This window comes from Equus quagga, chromosome 6 (assembly GCF_021613505.1).
Source record: "Equus quagga isolate Etosha38 chromosome 6, UCLA_HA_Equagga_1.0, whole genome shotgun sequence".
Lineage (NCBI taxonomy): Eukaryota > Metazoa > Chordata > Mammalia > Perissodactyla > Equidae > Equus > Equus quagga.
Genome location: NC_060272.1, coordinates 121,848,709 through 121,860,446, shown reverse-complemented (window position 1 = coordinate 121,860,446; position 11,738 = coordinate 121,848,709). Strand labels below are relative to the sequence as shown.

At 42.1% G+C, this 11,738-nt stretch overlaps 1 long non-coding RNA gene across 1 annotated transcript in view; it reads right to left on the bottom strand.

The window, feature by feature from the left end:
* Nucleotides 1-9,419, bottom strand: part of LOC124240933 (uncharacterized) — a 30,269-nt gene extending 20,850 nt beyond the window's left edge. The window contains exon 1 of the long non-coding RNA XR_006889053.1: nt 8,922-9,419. This is a non-coding gene — a long non-coding RNA (uncharacterized LOC124240933). The remainder of the gene's footprint in view (nt 1-8,921) is intronic.
* Nucleotides 9,420-11,738: the final 2,319 nt, after the last annotated feature.

Here is an 11,738-nt window from a genome sequence, read left to right as displayed (position 1 = left end):
AGAATAGCCCCAAAAGAAAAGCCTAAAAGACACTTTTGGAACAAAGGTAATGGAATCCCCACTTTCAAATTAAGCCATAAGGACAGAAAATACAATTCTAGTTATCACCTAAGCACCCGATCATTACTGACTATAAGAATAGTATTTTTAAAGTTTATATTGTTTTACAATTACTAAGAAGCATTCTGCATAAAAGAAGCCAACTGATCATTTAAAATCTTCCATTTGATTTATGAAATCCCTTATTTTGTCCTCTACTTCCTAAGTTCCGAGACATTCAAATTTGTTAGTTGTATGAGGCTGAGTAATGAAAATAATCCCTTGAAATACATAATGCAACATGTGATTTCATTCCAAATTTAAAGAAATTGTGGAACCCAATGACAAGCTGATATTACAGGAAACTAATACAAGAAAATATGGTTGTGGATCTCACAGTACCATTTTACATTGTTTTTGTTTTATGAATATATATATACATATTCATATATGAACATATATATTGTGTGTATATATATATATATACACACACTAAAACATTATTGGAAATCAAGTACCACCTGGTTGGTATTACTATTACTGAAATAGTAATTTATTAATGCATGTAAAAGTAATTCGGTTTTCAAAAGCCACCTGGTAGATGGGTTTGGCTGGTGTGTTTTATCAGCAGCACAAGTAGGTATACACTGTTAAATTTGTTAAAGACTCCACTTGGAAGGATACATGCAAACAAATGTAGCTCTACATCCACGAGCCCTGCTTCTGGCTCCATTGAGAAATTACAGAAAAATATGTTTGTTAATTTCTGTATCTAAATCTAAAATATTACCAAGGTTTGTACAAATCTTACTACCTGAGCTTCATACCAAGATCTAGAAGTGAAATAAGTTCAGAATTCATTAATTTATTCATTTGGCCTCATTTTTATATTTCCTTTTTCAGCTGAATGGATGGATGAAGAAACAAGGATGATTTGCCATGAAAGCAAAATTTCTTTGAAGTTTCTTGTGCTCTAATGGCTAAAATTAGTAATTTCAGATCTAGGGAATGAAACAGATTCAAAAGGAGAGCTCATGATCCATAAAATTCCAAACAGCTTTGAGAAAGTGTTTACATAGGAATGATTTTATCATATTTTATTTCTGTATTATGGCAAACACACTATGACTCCTGGCCCAAATAATTCATCTTATGAAGCTAGGTAACTGGCCTTTAGCAAATAAATACCACTAATTTAACTGACATTGAGATTCTATATTGCCCTTCCCTTATGGGAAATGTTAAAAACAAACTACTTGGGTGTTAATATCTAATAGTCAATAGCGATTTTTTTTTCACCACGTCTATAATTACCCCTCAGTTGTTTCAAAAAAGCAAAAGACATGCTTCTTTTCCTTTTATGCTTATCAGGGGCTGATTATTTTTATGGTAAAGTATAATCTTTCCAGTGTTCAAGACATTGTCACTCTACCAAAAGAAGAGCAAGTAGAATTAGTGATCAAGAAAAGTGAAAGAAACCATTGAAAGAAATCATCTTGTGGACTACCTTCCAAAGCAAATGCAAAGTACAAGAGGCATGCTTTCATGTTTGTCAGCAGCTAATCATAACCAAATTCTAACATGGTTAGTAGCTTTTCACTATTAACAAACTAGTTATTTTGTGAAAACTTGAACAGTAATTTTTAGGTGGATGTAATCTCACACTGTTCAATTACTAAGCTACAAATCAATATATAGAGATAGATTATTTTAATTTTAAAAGTTATTTGAAGGAGCAACAACAGTTGAATCACGTTACTTTCAATATCTCCTCCTCTTCCATTTATAACCCCAGGGGAGAGTCAGAATGGAGGAAGGAGAAATTAGGACTTGATTGGAAGATGCAAGACCTGGGTTCCAGTGTCGTTTCTTCAACTAATTCAATGTATGACTTACTAAGCCATGTAACTTTGATTAGCCTCAATGTTCCTCACCTATAAAAGGTGGACTAGATTACTTCTAAGTTGCCTACAATCACTGAAGTTTTATCCTTTTATGAGTTTGTTGCACACGACTGTAGTGGAGTCTTATATTTTATTAGTAATAATTGTGCCATGGTATGTGCCAAGGAAAGATATAGAGAGGAATAGAGAGGAGACACACATTTTAAAATTCTGGAGCCCTAGAGGGGGAAATACCTTTATAAACACCACCTCCACCAGTTAGCTGAAAAATTACAGACAAGTTTGTGGGATCTAGGACAGAAAAGATGCTTTGCAAAATAACTAGTTTAATTTTAAGATCTTTCCCACGTCATCTTACCTCTGATTTTTCCTGTTCTTTTTTGCATTTCTCTCATGCCACTCAGAGCCAGTAGAAGAATTAGTTTCTTAAAGTGAGATAAGCAAGGAGACCCAGTAGATTTATAAAATAATGCTGAAGTAGGTGTTTACAAACTAATCTAAGTGCTTGGAAAGAAAAAGTGGTTTTTAAGTGAGCATATAACAAGGGACTCTGACCTAAATGGGGTTGGTGTAGGAGTTAAAACCAAAAGAAAAGGCTGAGGATATTAGAAGAAACAGAAAGTGCAAAGCGCAGAAAAGGCTAAAGCACACGGGAGAAGTCATAAGAAGATGAGTAACTCTCTGTAAACAATTGGCATGTACTTTACAGACCAATTTTTAAGGTTCTGTACTTTCTTGTTTGTTCTCATTAGATTCCCTGAAGCTTTAAGTCCTTAAATTTTGCCTGGGTGATAGTAGGAACCAGCAGGTTAGGGAAGAGTTAGTTCTTTGTCACCTAAATATGTACATATCGGCCATTTGAGGGCAGAGAGTGAGAAGAAAAGAAAACAACAAAAGGAACAGAAAGAGGAGCAGCCTGGTAGTGGTTTGTGGAAGACGGGTCAATAGTTGAACAGAAATAATCAAATCAAACCAAACTGTGTATGGTGTACATGCTGATGGAATTTGAGAAATATTTACAGGCCCAAAATAATGGGAATCTGCTCCTTCCTCACTATCTTGATTTTCTATGACACTTTTCTCAAGTTCACCTATTACAAAGGGACGACTCCTTTCTTGCCTCCTGCATCCCCCACTTGGAAGATTTTAATATCATTCCTTGCATAAGGAAAAAAAGTACTTTGTTCATGGTAACAGTGACTTTTATATATCATCCCTTTATTAGTTATGTAATAAAGGAAAACTTACTTTGAAGCCAGTGCTGCTAATGAAACAATGTAACTGGTGTGAATTACATATTAAGCACAGTGATATAAATCAACCTGTACATCAAAACTGAGCACTCAACTCTGATTTACTAATTTGAAGTGTGAAAGAAATATAAACCAAAGATTTTGCTCTGGAAAATAAAAACTATGAGAGATGTATGCAGATGATATGCTATTTCACAGCGATCTACATTATCCTGGAAGTTTATAAAGGAAGCCGAAACACCTATGAATCCTCTTGCCACTTAGAAGCCCCTGGTGGTAGACCTCCAGGAGATATATAGAGTCAGTGCTGGCACAGAAAATGTTTTACAACAGAGTTAAAGTCAAAACTTTAAGACTAATTACAGTAATTAAACTATGCCTCATTTCCCTTTCATATTTGGCCTCCTACCAAAATGTATAATCTTCTATTTATCTATCCTCTCATTCAAATAACCTGTTATGATAGGGTTGGTGCTACTTCCTTTGAACTCTTTCTGATGTGACCTCTGTGTTTCCATTTCACTTTAAGCAAACTCCCCTCTACCTTCTTATCCCTTCACAAATGTCGGTATCTCCTTGCCTTAGCTGAAAACTATGTCTCCCTGAGAATCCCACTTCCTTCTGCACCAGATACTGGGTACTGGACTGTGAATACAGAGGGGGAGTCAGGGCCAGTAATGAGTGTCTGCTGTTTGAGTGGCTTTCAGCATAATCTCAAACCCAATACATAAGCATTATCCATTGTTATTCAGATCTCACTCATCTCTTAGTATGAATAATTGCATTTTGTTTTCTTTATCAGATTAAGCTGTAAATAACTTCTGTATGTTATTACATATTTTATTATATGTTTATAAGAAATAACATATAAACATAAAATAGTAAGCAATTTATTCTGTTCACAAACCCACAGATAGGTCAACAGATTATTGACAACACATGGAGTTCTCTTCTGAAGGGTGAGTGTTGGAAATATTTATACTCAATGGCTCCTCATTCCATCTGTAGGTTATGAGTTACTAAGCTCTATCACCTTTCCTAATGTACAGCAGTCCCCTTTCCAGTCCTCTGTGTCCCCTCTCAACATGCCACCTGGAGTTATAAACTATAACCTTGCCTAAAATATTTTCTCATCCTCTATTACTGTCTAATCTCTGGGCTGCCTTTGACACAGCAATTCCACTCCTATAACTTATATAAATATGCAAAGACACATACGTAAATATATGTATGGAAATATATATACTATATATGTAGTGTGTGTCTGTGGAAAGAAAGAAATGTGCATGTACATATACATATATAAAGATATATGTATCCTTTGACTCAGCAATTGCACTGCTATAACTCATATAAGTATGAAAAACATATGTAAGTATATATACACACATCTATGTAAATATTAAAGATATAAAGAAACACATATATATACACACACATATAAGTATGGAAAGATTTTACACACACACACAAGGTCTCTGTTCATGTATGTGGAAGGAAAAAGCAAAGGAAAGGAAAAGCAGGACAGGAAAAAGGACGCAATTTACATGTTTGTCAACAGGAGACTGGTTTTAAAAAATTTTGGTTCATCCATAAAATACAAAACTATGCAGCCATAAAAATATGAAGTGCATATATATGTCCTGAAAATGGAAGTTGTCCAAGATCTGTTACTGATCAAACACAGCACGTTGCAGAATAGCATGATCCCATTTACATTTTCGAAATGTGTGTGTTGGGGGAGGGGTGTTTACAATTATATGTATCCATATTTCTGGAAGGTTAAACATTTTTTAAAAAAGTGGTTACTCCTGGGTAGTGAGAATGGCGGGTAGGGAGATTTCAGAAGATTTTTACCTAATTCGTTTATTTTCTGTACTGTTTGAAAGTAACCACCACAGAAATTTGAGGCCCCAAACCTAGAGATGCTAATTCTTAGACCTGAAATTGGTCAGCAAATCTAGATTTTAGAACATCCATGGGTGATTCTGATATGAAGCCAGGCTGAGGACCACTTCCCTATCTGTTGGTCTCAAATGACCGGTGGGGACAGCACGGTCATTATACAGACATAATATATACCTGGGGGTGAATGTCAAATAAAATGCCATTTAATTTTTCTTTATAAAGAGAATGAACTTAAATTCTTCTGTTTATGGTGGGATTTAAACAGATCTAGAGGCTCCTGAAATCATGGAATAGATCCATATGTGATAACTCTATCATATGCCCACATATGCCCATACAATTTTGTTAAATAGTGTAAAATTGCCTCCCAAAACAATTGCGCCAAGTTACAATACTGTGTAAGAGTGAGTTTCTTGACAACTTTGCCAAAGTTATAACTCTTTTTTATTTTTGCCACAACTATAGGTATATGTCATTGTTCTGTTACATTTCTTTACTAATGAGTAAAACTGAGTATCTTTTCATATATTTTTTGACTATTTGTATATCCTCTTCTATAAACTGCCCATTATTTTCTTTGCTCATTTTTCTACTGGGTTATCTTTTTACTCATTTATGTATTTATTTATATATTCTGGAAGTTAACTTTTTGACATAAACGTTCAAATAATAGTTTTTAAATCTTGCTTATGATGTCTTTTGTCTTACATCTTTGGGGTTTTCAATTTGAGCGTGTACAATATTAACAAAGTTTCTCCTGGAATTTTGATAATCAAGAGTCACCTGCGGGAAAAAGCTAGTGTCCTGGGACATCGCGGGGCAGGAGAAGGTGGCACAAGACAAAGTATGTTAAGTGCCCTCTCCTATCTGCCTGTGGATAAATTTGCTGATCCAAAATAGAAAATCATTATCCTCCACTCAAAAACTCAGAGACATCTGCAGAGTCAGTTTTTTAGGCCACGGAAGAGAGCAAAGAAAAACTCCAACATTCAGTGATTCTCTCTCTCTGCACAGATGACCCACGGACGGCTCACACCTATCAACTCCAGCCTTTAGTGCAGCAGAAAGAGCACAGGGCCTGTAGTCCAAAGACCTTCGTGATGGTTCCAGCCCTGGCACTTGCGGGCCATAAAGTGTCCAAGATTTGAGCCCTTTGGGCCTCACTGTTCTTACCTGTAAAGTAGGGGTAGTAATCCCAGATTCAAAGGGCCACTGTGAGGATAAAATAAGTAACATAAGTGAAAGGGCATGCACATAATACTGCTCCATTCTTGATCATACACTTTTTGGAAGAGCACATAGCAAAAAGTCGCTTGGAATTCCAAAAGCCTTTGGAATGCCACAAATTAGTTGTTTTGCTACAGGTTCATCTGCATAATTATATTTTGCTTAGTCTAATATTAAAATTAGATAGAATTCCCCTGCATACCACAACTAACAAAACACAGGTGTTGGGCAGCAGGGGAAATCCAAGATGGAATTTAAAGTCTGAATTTTAAAATTTATCTTCATTGAATACAGAGCTGTCTGTATAATGATCTTATTCAGTGCTCTTACTCAAATGGCATTTCTCTGAAGTGGATGACTCCCCTTAGCTGCAGAACAAGTTTGGGTGGAGAGGAAATGGTTATTGGTTAAGCTATACAGGCCCAATAATACAGACAGATCCCCGGATTTAAACTTGGCTGGGAAACTGAGGCTCGGCAGACCCCTCAGGCATAATGGGATAATGTGATGTTTAATTTTATGTATCAACTTGGCTAGGCTATGGTACCCAATTGTTTGGTCAAACAGCAGTCTAGACCTTGCTGTGAAGGTATTTTTTTTAAGTTATAATTAACATTTAAATCCACAACTTTGAATAAAGCAGATTATCCTCCATAATGAGTGTGGGCCTTATCCAATCAGTCGAAGGCCTTAAGCGAAAAGATTGAAGTTCCCCAAGGAAGAAGGAATTCTGTCTCCAGGCCGCCTTCGTACTCAAAACTACAACATCAACTCTTCCCTGCATCTCCAGCCTGCCTGCCTGTCTTGCAGATTTCAGATTTGCCACCCCCCACAATCAGGTAAGAAAATTCCTTACAATAAATCATACACACACACACATTCTATTGGTTCTGTTTCCCCGGAGACCTCTAATAATTTCAAGAGATGTGTAATACAGGTCTACTCACCCTCACCCACCATTATTTATTGCCACAGCTAATCACCTTGCCTGGGCCCAGGAAACCCTTCACTCTTCCATTCCCCCAGGGTCCTTAAACGATTCTATGCTGGAAGTGGGCAGCATTTTTCCTCCAGGATGCCTTCTTTGAACTACCCACCCTCTAAAGGGCCCCTCCTCTACTGGCCATAAAATGAAATCCCTCGGTACAATCGTTCGTTTTTACTAGTCCATTGCTCCTATAAGGATTCTGTTAGGGGAGAGAGGGAGTCATCGGTGTAGTTCAGTACAGAGCAGGGTCTGGCTCCCAAGGAGTTTACATACCACTGTGAGAAACAAGTAAACAGTTTCATAAGATAATTTCTGTATGCTAAGTGCTATATATGTACAAACATCGTGATATGATGGCGCCTGAAAGAGGAAGTCTCTGAGTAGGGATCCCTGAGAAGAGACGTGAAGGAGAAGGAGCTAGCTTTGTGAAGAGCTAGAAAGAGCATGTATTCTAGGCAGAGGAGTGGCAAGCAGCCTCAGCACGGGGCACGATGTTCGGTAAACTCTGAGTGAATCCTACCAGGAGAGGAGTGGTGCATTTGTAAAGATCTAAGTACGTATTTAGAGTGCCTATTGAAAAGTGGTCCTAAGCCTCATTTCATCCAATCGCGAGTCATGTGATGCAGAAGTGGAAGAAGCCTGCCGCTAGACCTGGCCTCTCAGTGACAGTACCGGCGGCTGAGACAATCCCCGAGCCTCCCTTTCCTCCTCCAAGGAGTGAGGGTCTGGGTGTCGGATCGATAAGGCCGTTTCAGCTCTCCCGCTGTGGATCCACTTCTGCAGCTAGGCCACTAGGCCCGGGCACATGTGGAAGACGCCGCTGTGGGGCGGGCCACCTCTCGGGCTCCGAAGCCGGGCCTGGTCCCACATTCTCTTTTACACGCGCGGCTGTCCAGGCCGTGCCTCCAGCCCGCGAGGCGCTGGACCGATCGAGACTGCCCGCAGGCCCCGGAGGTGGGGACACTGGCTCAGCGCCGCCCGCCTGAAAGCGGCGTCCTGGGCTCGACTTCCCGCCTTCGGGGACCGGCGAGCCCGCGTCCGAGCTCCATCCAACCCGAGAGCCGGGACCCGCCAGACAGCGCTCTGGAACCGGGCTCCTCCATGTCCTCGGGCCGCCTCCGTGTCCTGGACTCACCCCTCCTTTATGTTGCTCCTTCCTTTCCTTCCCCCGCTTTTCCTGTTCTGAGTGGACCACGGCGGGGAAGGGGGAGGGAGGGTGTCCAGAAAGAAAGGATCAGTGATGTGGAAGAAAAGAGGGGGGAAGAGGAAAGAGGGGAGGTGGGGGGAGAGGGACCACGCTGCGAAGGCAGGCGGCGAGACGGAAGGGTGTCCGGACGCCGGGCCGGGAGGAGGCTGCGGCCGGCGGCCGGTGAACGCGGGGAGCAGCCGGTGGGGGCGGGGAGCGCCGCACAAGGACGAAAGAGGAAGAAGCGTTCAGATGCTCCGCGCGTCTCTTAAGTTAAAACCGAAAATAAAAACGGCCCGGGTGAGCGGACTGGGTTCTAGGCCCAGCCCGGCGCCCTCGGCAACAGCGACAGCCGGGAGGGGAAGGGGCGCCCGCACCCCGCAGGGACCCCGGGGTTGGGGTTCGGCTCCGCCTACCTGATCAGGCGGCCGGCCCGCCGCTCCAGCGGCGCCAGCGCCACGCAGTGTCCAGATGTCGCGTCGGCCGCACGCAGCGGCTTCCCTTAATTTCGCCGGTCTCCCAAATGTAGAAGCGGAGCGGAGCGCCATTTCTTTCAAACTGAATGGCGGATAGAGCGACGAGATGACCTTGCTTTCCTTTTCCTTTTCTCTCTCTGGTTTGCAGCAGTGGAAGCCCCTCGGCGAGGGGCGTGAGAAATAAAGGCAGGGGTCCGGGGCAGCGGGGACGCGAGCGGGACTGGGAGCCGCCGGGCCGCGGCGGTTCCTGGTTTGGCCGTGTCAGGTGACGGATGTCGCGTGGGGGCGGGCTGCCTAGAGATGCGTTCCGGCGTTGTGTTCTTGGGCTGTCACGGCGTGAGGCGCCCGCGCGGAGGCTGAGAAGGCGGCGGGCGGGGGGAGGGAGCGCGTATCGGGCGGGAAAGAGGAGAGAAACCTTGGGCGCTATCCGCCCGCGCGCGCGCCGCGCCCCCGCCCCCCCCAACCCCCGGCGCTTCGGCCGGCCTTTCCCGCGCGCGCTGGGCGCTGAACGGTTCTGCGATCTGGGGAGGTAGGGGGCGGGCGGGCACGCGCAGGGGGCGCGGGGGCGCGCCTACGGGGCGGGGATGGGCGGGGGGCGGCGCGTGGGTCTCCTTTTGCGATCGGGGGGCGGGCGCGGCGCTGGCTACCACCGGTACCAAAAGGCGGCGCAGCGGCCGCGGAGCTCGGCGGAGGTGGCGGCGGCAAGAAATGGTGCGCGCCAGGTTCCGAGTGACCGTGCGAACTCCGCGCGCGTGGGGCCGGCCGCGAGAGAGGGTTTTCGTGGTGCGGATCGTGCGGCCGGCGGCGGAGTTCGCGGCGCCGAGCGTGCGGGCCCTTGCGGCCCTCGTGCTGATGCTACTGAGGAACCAGCGCAGAGCGCAGCAGCCGCATCCTGGAATACCAGGTATGAAAGGCCTCGACAAGTCCCGGGTGCAATCGTTCCTTGGATGGTTTTGTTTGGTGTGATTTAATATACAGATAAATCATCTTCCGGACGAGGTTATGAGGAGGAGGTTACCGGGCGGGGGGGTGCTGTGTATGGGGGGGGGGCGTGTAGGCTCTTTCCCCCTTTCCCGCTTCGGGTTACAGTTACTCAGAGGTGCGATTCTCCCAATTTGTTGAGCCCGGACCCGCCTTCACACACCTCGTCAATCCGGTGAAACTTTGGGGGGGAACCTGGAGATTCTAAACCCACCGTAGAAGTCAGTCACTCCTGAATTTCCTGGGTGGGAGTCGGTAAACACACACACACACATACACACACACAAACACACTGTGAAATACACAAGGTGTATTTCTAGGGCACCTTATTCGCCCTGGAGGAAAGTGTTACTAACGGTCCTAGTTTTCTGGAGGCCGCGTTTTTCTCCCCAGCCTTCCTGCCGGGTATACCCTCCCTCCTTCCAGTAGTGGAGGACATGCGAGGGTGGAGGCTGGCACATGGTTTGACTTCTCGAAATAGTAACATTGATCCCAAGAAAGTAATTGTGACGAGGAGCTTTTGCAGTCAATAGAGAGATGGACTTTCACAGTGACTTGTTTCATAGTTTCTTATTTGGCAGCCACACATTGCAACTGCTCCGGACAAAGCTCATAAGTTTAGCTACAACTACAGTGATGAGTCTGACAAGTCAAGACTGATCATATTTTAATCATCTCAGGCCACAATTAGCATTTTTTTAAATGAGGCCTACTTCTTAAAAACAAAATCCTAGATAGTTTTGTTCTCATATCAGATAAATCTTTACACCATTGGTGTAATTTCCTATGACCAGAATAATTGAAAAAATTTATATAGTTACAACGTGCAGCATCCTAATTAGAACTTGGATAATAAGTCTAAAAACAATTTAATGAGGCTTCATTTTGTGACCTTCCTTGTGGCTTCATTTCCCCGGGTATATACGTTTTGAAAAAGCAAAGGCCGGCGGAAGGGGAATTATTTTTTATTGTAATGGCAATAGGCTTTTTTACACATGAATACAAACTGTTATAACTACTGGTGTTTAGTTTCTATTCAGATTTTATTGGCGAAAATCTACAAACCATTTACAGAGTAAATACACATTTTCTGTTTCATATTATTATGAAAGTTCAATTTTTAAAAGAATTAGTAGAAGGAGCTTGTAAAAGATTTCATGGCGTGTTGCTGGACTTGATTTTAGTTCATTTTAAAACATTAACCAGATGCTGTTTTTTTTAATGGAGCTTTATTCATACTAGCAATCGTTTAGCTATTTTTTTGAGAATCGGAGTTGTTAATATTACTCTCTGTATAAAGCTATTTTATTTAAATTATTGGGCTGCTTCCAGAAATCTATAGTAACAAGGTAGAAATTTTTAACCTATTAAATACTATAATTATGTGTTTTCTATTTTAGGATTTATTCAATATAATATTGTGATTACTTTAAGGTAGAGAAAATATTCATTTTATAGTATATTTATTGTATAAAATGTCAAAAATATAAAACGGATAGGTTCATTGAAAGTAGGCATTTATTTCTTGTTATTTAGCTAGGAATTAATTTTCAGGAATCATGTGTAAAGTTATTTAAAAATGCATTGACCTTACAAAAAGCCCATTTTTCAGTAGTTATCTGAAGACAGAATATATAACTTGGATAGAATAGAATATGTCTTGATAATATGTGCAGTTCTCTAACTTCATATGTGAAATTATACACATATGTAAACATCTGGAAATATTAATTATAAATTATATTAATTATATATTTCACATTAATATATATTAAA